At 45.5% G+C, this 9,155-nt stretch overlaps 1 long non-coding RNA gene across 1 annotated transcript; it reads right to left on the bottom strand.

Moving 5' to 3' along the window:
- Positions 1-301: 301 nt before the first annotated feature.
- On the bottom strand, positions 302-8,589 carry LOC138915442 (uncharacterized). The gene is made up of 2 exons (XR_011421381.1): positions 8,347-8,589; positions 302-5,906 (listed from the first exon to the last, which is right to left on the bottom strand). It is a non-coding gene; the product is annotated as an uncharacterized lncRNA (long non-coding RNA).
- Positions 8,590-9,155: the final 566 nt, after the last annotated feature.

The raw sequence follows: 9,155 nt of genomic DNA, 5'->3' as shown, positions 1-9,155 counted from the left end.
ATGTTTTTACATTGGACAAATTGGTTCCGGCCAGGTTAATGGGGCCGTGAACACAGCCAAGGCCACTGGGGGAGTCCCTATGAAGCCCTCCGACTCAGTGGCCATCCTGCTACTGCTTGGTGGTGGGATTAGTTCTAAGCACCACTACCTACACCGACTTGGACAATTCCAAGGACAGTTCTCTTCCCAAGGAAAGAAGTAGGTCTTCCTCTCCCAGCGATCCTAAAGTTCCAGAGATTCTGACCAAACTCACATCCTACAGCTGGGCTGCAGATACAAATTCTCAGGAAGAGCATTTGAATATGGTTTTATTAATTGCATTTATTCATTGCATTTTTTTTGAGTCCAGCAAATAGCTTTCATTAAATGATAACAATCCAACGTAGATGATATCTTTCAGCTCAATTTTGCCAAGCAAAGATTACATTTATACAATAGTGCTTTTCAATCCCAATTTCCTAAGTGATCCGGTAATGAAAATTTATTAGCAGTTCAAAGGCATTGCTTTTGTGAATTCAGTATCTTCCCTAGGATAGATGTCAGGGCAGGCTGCTGTGTTTGGTTGAGCTCACAGCATGATGTTCAAAGGTGCTTCCTTTTGTTTGCAGAGAGGGGAAGCTAGTTTCTCTAGATGGTCAGCTTCTCTTCCGAGCTTCGTGTGTGATTTTCCCCAAGACCAAAAAAGCCACTTGCACAGATTAAATGAAATCCATGGTTTGCAAAAATAAGTTGGGCTACTTAAATTTTCAGATATTTTAGATAAGAGCTTCTTATACATGGCCACAACTGGCTTCCACGTAAATATTTTATAATACCGATCATTTTGATTGTTGACATAAATACAATTTTCCTGGGAATGTAATCTATTAGGAGGGTATTTAGGGTGGGAATTTAAGTCTTGGATACTCAACAGGCCTGCCTTTGCCACCAGTCAATTCATGATACGACCTTGGACAAACACCTCAGCAGCTCCATACTTTGCTTATTTCAATACATCAACTCGGACTGGTAAATATCAGTTAGGAATGTGTTCAGCTTCAAATAATGGAAAACCTGGAAGGAGTTTATTTTTCTAATGTGAAAAATCAAGAGGCAGGGATTCAAGAGTTGGGATCTTGCTTAGGGTCCAGGCTCCTTCTCTGTTCCTGTGATGGGCCTGCGGTTTTTGTCCCGATGGTGGGAGGAAGGCTACTGCACCATCAGGAGGAAGAAGAGAGAAGGACATGGGACTTGGCTCAAAGAAAATGCTAGCTGAGTTTGTTCCTCCTGTTTTTAGAGAAGTAAGAAATGTCCTGGACACCATCCTGCAATAGTCTTCTCGCATCTCATTTGCTAGAACTGAAACAAGGCCACCTCTACCCACAAAGGAATCTGGGCAGATGATCCTTTATCTGGGAATATTGAAGCCCTGAATGAAATCAGGGGTTTGGTGGTGAAGAAAAATAATGACTATTGGGCAGGAACCTAACCGTGTCCTTTTTATCCCCAAAGGGCAAAAGGAAACTGTCATTTGTTGGTTCATTTATTGGTCTTCTACCAGGCGGTCAACATTGTGCTAAGCCCTTTTCAGCAGTCATCTCAATTCAGTTGTCGTGCAGTGGGCACGAAACTATTTTAGGATGAAGAAATTGAGGCTTGGAGACGTTAGGTAAATTGCTGAAAGTTGCAGTGAGAGGAATTAAAAAATATCTCCTCCCTCTGTTGGGTTCAGCAGGGCTGGAGGAGGTCTCAAGTCACTCTGAATAGTTGGCCTCTAGGGGAAGGGCTTAAAGCATTTTTCTCCCTTCTTTTCACTCCACATCCCTGAAAGAGGGTTTGGCTTGAAGGTAAAGGAGGATTCCTAGAGGCCCAGAGCCTCCCTCTGAGCTCCCATGGTGATGTTTGGGGGTACTGGGACGCTTGCCCACATCTGTGCTTCTCTGATGACATCAGCAATCCTTCCTGGCTTTCCTGGAGCAGAGCTGTCATGGTGTCCCTCCCTGCGACGTCAGGGAAGATCGCTTCCTCACTGTCACCCCACTGCAACCTTCATGCAGGTCACCTGCAGTGGCTTGAAGGAAATGGAGCAGCGTTCAACGGCCCCCGGCTCTCAGGAGCAATAACACTGATTGACTGGCTCCTACAAAGGGGCAATGTTGTACACAGTCAAGCACGCAGTGTTGGGAGCCAGATTGCTGCCTTTGAATAACATCTTGCCACTTCCTGGCTATGTGACTTGCAAATTGAGTGCTCTATATCTCAGTTTCCTCATCTGTAAAATGGGTGATAACAATAGTATCGATTGTTGTGACAATCGGTTGTTGCGACAATTTACAAACATGAAGCACTGAGAACAATGCCTACCGCACAACTAACATTTGTGCGCGCTTAAGTCAGCGCCTTCTGAATGTCCTGTTTTAGGCATCTCCGTGATTAACTTGCTTTTACAGATTCATTCTTTTGCATCTTGAAAGCCACGTCCCCTGGGGTTGTTCTTAAGTTACTATTTGTTTTTAATGAGTCCTGTGCTTATCAATTAATGCCTCGGTTCCTGCTGTTAATGCAGAGCAAGAAAAATAATAGCTAATATTTGAGCTCTCACTCTTCTGCCTTCTAAGATACAGATTAACAGTACAGTGTAAGCTCTGCATTGTGCAGTATGGCGGCCCTTAGATTAGACAACTTGGGAGGGAGGGGTTGGTAAATAGTGAAGATCACTTTGTTTTCTTCACAGTTGGGGCCAAGCCTGCAGGTTTTACATCCGCTCTTTTCCTTGGCACCAACACTGCTTTCTGGACACACGTTTCAGTTGTGTGTGTATGTTGATGAAATACATTTCTCAACACAGATCATGGTGGGCCCCCGGGGGGCCACCTTCAGCCTGCTGCTTTTCTGTCTTTCCTCAGCTTGCAGTTCCTGCCCAGTAAAACACCATCTGCAGATGAGGAGGTCAAAGTGCTGAGTTCCAGTCCTGCATCTGCTGTCACCGCCGGCCATGATGTAGGGCAAGTCACTCCCCCAGTGGGCTTTCAGCTTCTCCTTCTAAAAGCTGATCTCCAGGGCCCTTCCAGCTCCACAGATTTCTGGTATTCACTGACGGATGCTCTTGGACTTTGGAACCACAGTGTGTTTGGGAGATTTTGCTTTTGAAGGTTTCCTTTTGAGATTGCCTTCATTCACTGGGCATCTTCTTGCTGAGAAATACCATCAAGAAAGCAAAGACTGAAGTTCCTTTTCCTTCCCCAAATGTGATGCTTAAATAAAATTCAGTTTTGTGGCTCAAACACAGAGGAGTAGGGAATGGAGAGGTTTTCTCCTGTCTTTGAGCAGTCCCAGCGGAGGCTATAAACAGCACGATATCCCTTCTACCAGATGGGCCACTGCACTTGGAGAGCCAAGCCGTCACAGAGAGTTGAGAAATCAGTTGCAGAGATGAGGAAAGGCTGGTGGCTGTGATGTTGGTTTATTCTCACAGCTGAATATAGTCAGCCCGGAGGCCTGGGAGAAGATGGAGAAGACTAACCACTCTGAGAGGGTCTCAAACACGAGGTGGCGGGCTGTGAAGTTCCAAGTCACAGCTCAGGGAACTGGGAAAATGGCCCCTTGGGCTGACTTTGGATGCAAGGCCTTCTTGAGAGCAGGGCCAGCCTCAGGGAACATTGGGACGGGCAGGGTTAGCTGGTCCTCGAAGCCTCTTTGGTGGCTTTGCCTCATTTTTCTTAGTGCTCTGATATCTAGCCTCAGATATCCAGGGCTTCCTGCTGCCCCCAGAGCCCTTCCCACCATGACTTACCTAGGCCACTGTTCATTTATCCAGTGACTATTGTTTTTAAATTTTTTTCGGCCCTCTTCCTTTCACCATCAATTTTATTAAAATTTTACCCGGGGGATAGCACGGTGGAGTAGAAAGAGTCATGGCCTGTGGATGATGATCTTGGTCCTTTTACTCATAGCACTGGGAACTTGGGTGAGTTGCTTGACTTCCCTGAGCCTCAGTTTCTCACTTTTGAGATGGGTACAGTAATATGTAACATATAGTGGGGGAATTAGATGAGATACAAAGGTTACCTCCAAAAAAAAAAAAAAAAACCACCACAAGAAATGTTATTTCTTCCTTTCTGTTCCATCTTATACTTCCTGTCCATTAGAATCTGGGGAACTTAAAAAATAATGCTAATGCCTGGGATCCACCCCATCCCCCACGGGGAGTTGGTACTCTTTGAAAGCTCCTCAGATGACCGTGTGCAGCTGGGTTGAGACCCCCTGCCCTCAGGCATCGCTGATGAAGAGTTGGCTCCTCTAGGCTCAATGCTGCTTCTATTCTCATCGCACTGGACCCGACTCCCAAAGTCAATCTGTCTTGTGTGTTTTAGTCTGACAAATAGCAGGTGATTAATTAAGGTTTGTGCACTGGATCCTTCCCCTGTGTCCTGGAAATTTGTTTTCATCGGCACCGTAACAGGAGTGGGGCCATCTTTTCTTCTGGTATAAGAGGTGGGAGAGGGTAGATTCGATGTCCTGAGACGTTGTGGCAGAGATCACTGGCTGAAAACCAGACATTCTCTGGGACATTGGCTGAGAATCAGAGGGGCCAGGTAGGACAGGTGAGCTGGTTGGGTGGATTTCCTGTCTTCCTTCAGCAATGCCGAGGCAGGAAGCCAGGCACCCAGGCTGGGATGAACTTGGTGAATCTACGAATCTGGGGATTGGGCCATTCCAAGGTGCTATGGGCAACGAGACTGTGCCTGACCGTGAGGTGAGCCCTGGGAGGGGAGGCAGGTATTTCTGACTGCAAGTGGCTTCCTGGGCTACTCCTTCTCCCTCCCAGTTACGTCTTGAAGGAGATCTTCAAACTGTACACTCTTGACCAATCTGGAGGTCATCCGCAGACAATTCTTGCGTACCCCAAAGCTTCCTGCATCTTCTGCCTGAGGGTGTTCTCCGGTGGTGGGAGCTTGGCCCTCACTTGGTGGCATGCTGGAAGTGTTGGGAAATTGATGGTTTTGGTCCAGCTTCACATGGAGGGATGGCACTTGGTGGATGAACACCCGAGCTTCCCTGCCCTTTGATGAGACAGACCTGAGGCATGTTCTGCACTGTTCCTAGAGGGTCTCTTATGTGACTGAGCCACGGATGCCCACGATGACAACACTCTTGTCATGAACCTTTGGCTGGCTTTCTTCCCTTCCCTCTCTCACTTCCCCACTCCCTCCCTGTCTTTCCTGGGATCACCTCACAAATAGGCTACTTGGATCCCAATCCTTGTCTCAGGGTCTGCTTCTGAGGGCAAACATTTGTTTTTCATCATCCTTTTTTAACTCACAGGAGTTTAACGTCTCAGTCTACACATCTGTCTTGTGAGATGGATCGGTCAACGTTCTCTGGGGATCCATTATGGAGCTCACCACTTTATGTCTTCACTGTTTTTCAGTCTTTCCTTCTGGAGCCTTCACGGATAGGGAGGGGAAGGAAATCATGTTAAAAGTACAGCGCTTTCCAATCCACAGATTGCAATCCATAAGGAGTTACAAAAGCCATTTTTGAAAAATGAAAGGAAACGAATATGATGTATCAGAGTATACTACGCATTGGAAGGCTCCATACTGTTATATAAAAACTGCATTTCAGTCATGTGTGAATATTCTTGCATGTTGGTGAAATATATTTCTTAATGTGGATTGTGATCAAAAATTTTTGAAGTCACTGCCATGGTGGGCCTCTGTGGTTTATGCCTCTCCAGGATCCATTCTTCCCTTTCCTTCTGTTAAGAGCACCTCAATAGTCCTTACAACAAGGAAAGATTATGCCTCTACTTGGACATAGTCTTGATGGGACTGTCAGTCAAAGTGTTCCACCATTCCTTTCTCTAAAGATGGTCACATGACCCACGGCAGGTCCGTCAGATGATCGCTCCAGGGAACCTGAATCTAGAGAGGACACAGACAAGGGCTGAAATAGCTGAGGATGCTTCATTCAAAGAGGATGTCTGGAAATCAACATATATTTTTTCCCCTGCTACCTGGATCCTTGAACTTTCTTGTTTTCTTTCCCTTCTAAGATTTGGGTGTTCAGCCTTTGGGTTGGTTCTGTGAAATAGCTGTGGACCACTTCTCTATTTTTTTTACCCCTTAGGTAGAGCTTAGGGAGAGCTGTTTTCTGTTGCTAGAAACCAAAGAACCCTCTCGTACCTAAGGGCTTTGGAGTTATCTGACCCTAACTCTACTACTTTCTGCCTCTGTGAGTGGAAAATTACTTAACTTCTCTAAGCTTCAGTTTCCTCTCTTGTAAAATGGGGATGTTAATGTCAGTTTAGAGGGTATAGATGATATTTATATGGCCACTGGCCCTAGACCCTCAACTAAAGGCAGCAACTATTGTGGACCAAATTTTAATCATCTTTGTTTTACTAGTGATGACTTTCCACTTATTAAATATCTGTGGAGTGAATAAATGAACCCACATGACAATGTGGATTTTCACGATGAAAACCCACAGCTGAGTATCTTAGACAGTTACAACCCCTTGGGTATCAAACATGTGATTTATTGTTCAAAAAGTTAATATGAGAAAATCTCCATGACCTGGGTTAGGCAAAAGAGTGCTTACTAATGATAATAAAACCATAATCCCTAAAAGAAAAAATTGATACACTGGACATCCTCCAAATTAGAAACTTCTGCCCCATGAAAGATAATGTTAAGAGAATAAAAAGACAACCTAGAGACTGGGAGAAATATTTTGCAAATCGCACATCCAACAAAGGACTTGTATCTAGAGTATATAAAACCTGAAAAACACACAACCTAATTTAAAAATGAGCAAAAGACTTAAACAGATGTATCACCAAAGAGGACATACAGAGGGCAAAGAAGTGCACTGAAAGATGCTCCGCATCATTAGTCATTAGGGAAAAGCAAATTAAAGTCATGATGAGATACAACCACATACGATCAGAATGGCTAAAATCAAAATACTGACAATACCAAGGGCTGACAAGGATGCAGAACAACTGGACCTCTCCCACATTGCTGGTGGGAATGGAAAATGGCTCAAGTACTCTGGAAGACAATTTGATCATTTTTTATAAAGTTAAACCTCCACATACCACATGGCCCAACAATCCTGCTCCTGAGAAATGAAGTGAAAACTTATGTTCACGCGAAACCCGTACACATCTTTGTAGCAGCTCTATTCATAATCATTCCAAGCTGGAAACAGCTCCGATGTCCTTCAGCAGTTGAGTGGATATACAAACTGTGGTACATCCCTACAACGTCAGAAAACCCAGTAATAAAAAGGAATGAAGTATTGATGACACAACAAACTTGGACGAATTGTAGAGGCATTATGCTGAGTGAAAGAAGCCAGTCTCAAAGGTAACATCCTGTATGATTCCATTTGTCTGGGGATTAGGGGAGGGTGGGGGGTTTGACAATAACAAGATAGCCCCAAATTGCTCTTGGGGGCTCATGGAACTGCTCTGTATCCTGATTATGGTGGTGGTTACATGAATCTACACGTGTGTTAAAATTCATAGAAGTGTACATCAAAAAAATTTTTCCTGTATGGTAATTAAAAAACCCTCACATCATGTACATCACATAGAGTGAGGTTGTATTCACTTGGATGTTTGGTACCCTATAGACCTGCCCCGTCCAATACAGTAGCCGCTAGCCACACCTACCTCCACCAGTCCGAACTGAGGTGTGGAGTAAAATGCGCCCTGGATTTCGAAGGCTTATGAGAAAAAGAATGTACAAAATATCTCAGTAATTTTTTTATGTTGATTACTTATTGAAATAATACTGTTTTGGATAGATTGGGCTAAATAAAATATATTATTAAAATTAATTTCACCTCTTTTTACCTTAACAAATGTGGTTACGAGCAAGTCATAATTACAGTGTGTAGCTTGGGTTCTGTTTATTTGGGCAGCGTTGCTGCGGATGACACAATCAGGGAGGAATGAGGAGGCCTGCATTTTTCTCTTTCCATCTGGATAGGCAGGTGTAGGATTGCCCCCTTCAGGGCTGAACAAGACCCATCCCCCCCCCCCCCAAAGCTCCTGCACTTGGGGGCCACTCTCTCCCCCCAAGTCTGTCTGAGAAGTGAATGCCACTCGCAGCATCTGCTTCATTTCCTGTCTGTCTGGCTTTTCCTAACTTTTAGGGGAGACGAGGCAAGCGCAGGGTGAGGCAGCTTTGACCAGAGGTGGAGAAGGGAGACGGCATCCCACGTGGGAGAGCATTTGTTACACTTGAGTTCGAATTCCATTTTAGTCACGAGTTCGCCCTGCAGCTCTCCATCTTTCCTAAGTCCAGTTCCTTCCTGTGGAAGAGAGAATAATAGTCACCTGGGTTTCCTTACCTCACAGGGCTGTGGTGAGAACGAACGGGAGGGTACTGGAAGGCACCCAGCAGGCCTCCAGGTGATGATGGTTTTGCTACTGCTGTTACTGCTTTGCCTGGTGTTTCTCTCCCACCTCAGGCTGTTTTTTTCTCCCTCTCTCAGTTGAACCCCACAGGCACTCTGCCCAACTTTTCTCCCTGATTCAGCACTGAGAAGTGCCGAGGCAAGCGTTCCCACGAAGCTGCTTGTCAGCAAACACCCACTGCTGTCTCCACTCCCCGATGCGTCAGAGACAGGACAGCACGCGAGGCCGGGGTTGGCCAGCTCCTGGGGCTGACTCACACACCCCCTGCCGCTCGCTCTGAGCCTCAGGGCTGCGCTCCCAACCTGGGAGCCTGGAAATTGGAGACTCCCAAACAGTGCAACAGTCCAGAGGGGAAAAGCCTCCAACTGTCTCCAGGGGTTGCAGCAATTTTCCTGGATTCAGTTTCAAAGGCATAAAAGCCTTGGTTTCAAACATTTAGTTGGTGCATGGCCTGCCTTTTTCACTTTCTTTTCTTTGCCTTTAGTTTCAATAGAGCTTTTGGGATGCTATTCTTGTTGCTTGTCTCCTACCGCTCAGCGTCGGCATCAAATAATAGGTAGGTACAGTGTAGCCTTATCAGCTACATAGATTTTCATCAAAGGAGCTTGTTAAGTACCTGTCTGGGCACACACTGTATGCCCAGAGCTCCATGGAAGGTGGGTTAAACAGACATGAGTGGTCCCTTGGGGCTTGCACATAATGGTGGTCACGGTTGCTACCTGGTAGGGCTATCTTGATCACC

The sequence above is a fragment of the Equus caballus genome, chromosome 9 (assembly GCF_041296265.1).
Source record: "Equus caballus isolate H_3958 breed thoroughbred chromosome 9, TB-T2T, whole genome shotgun sequence".
Lineage (NCBI taxonomy): Eukaryota > Metazoa > Chordata > Mammalia > Perissodactyla > Equidae > Equus > Equus caballus.
Note: the sequence above shows the minus strand (reverse complement) of the source record. Positions and strands in the feature narration are given on the sequence as shown.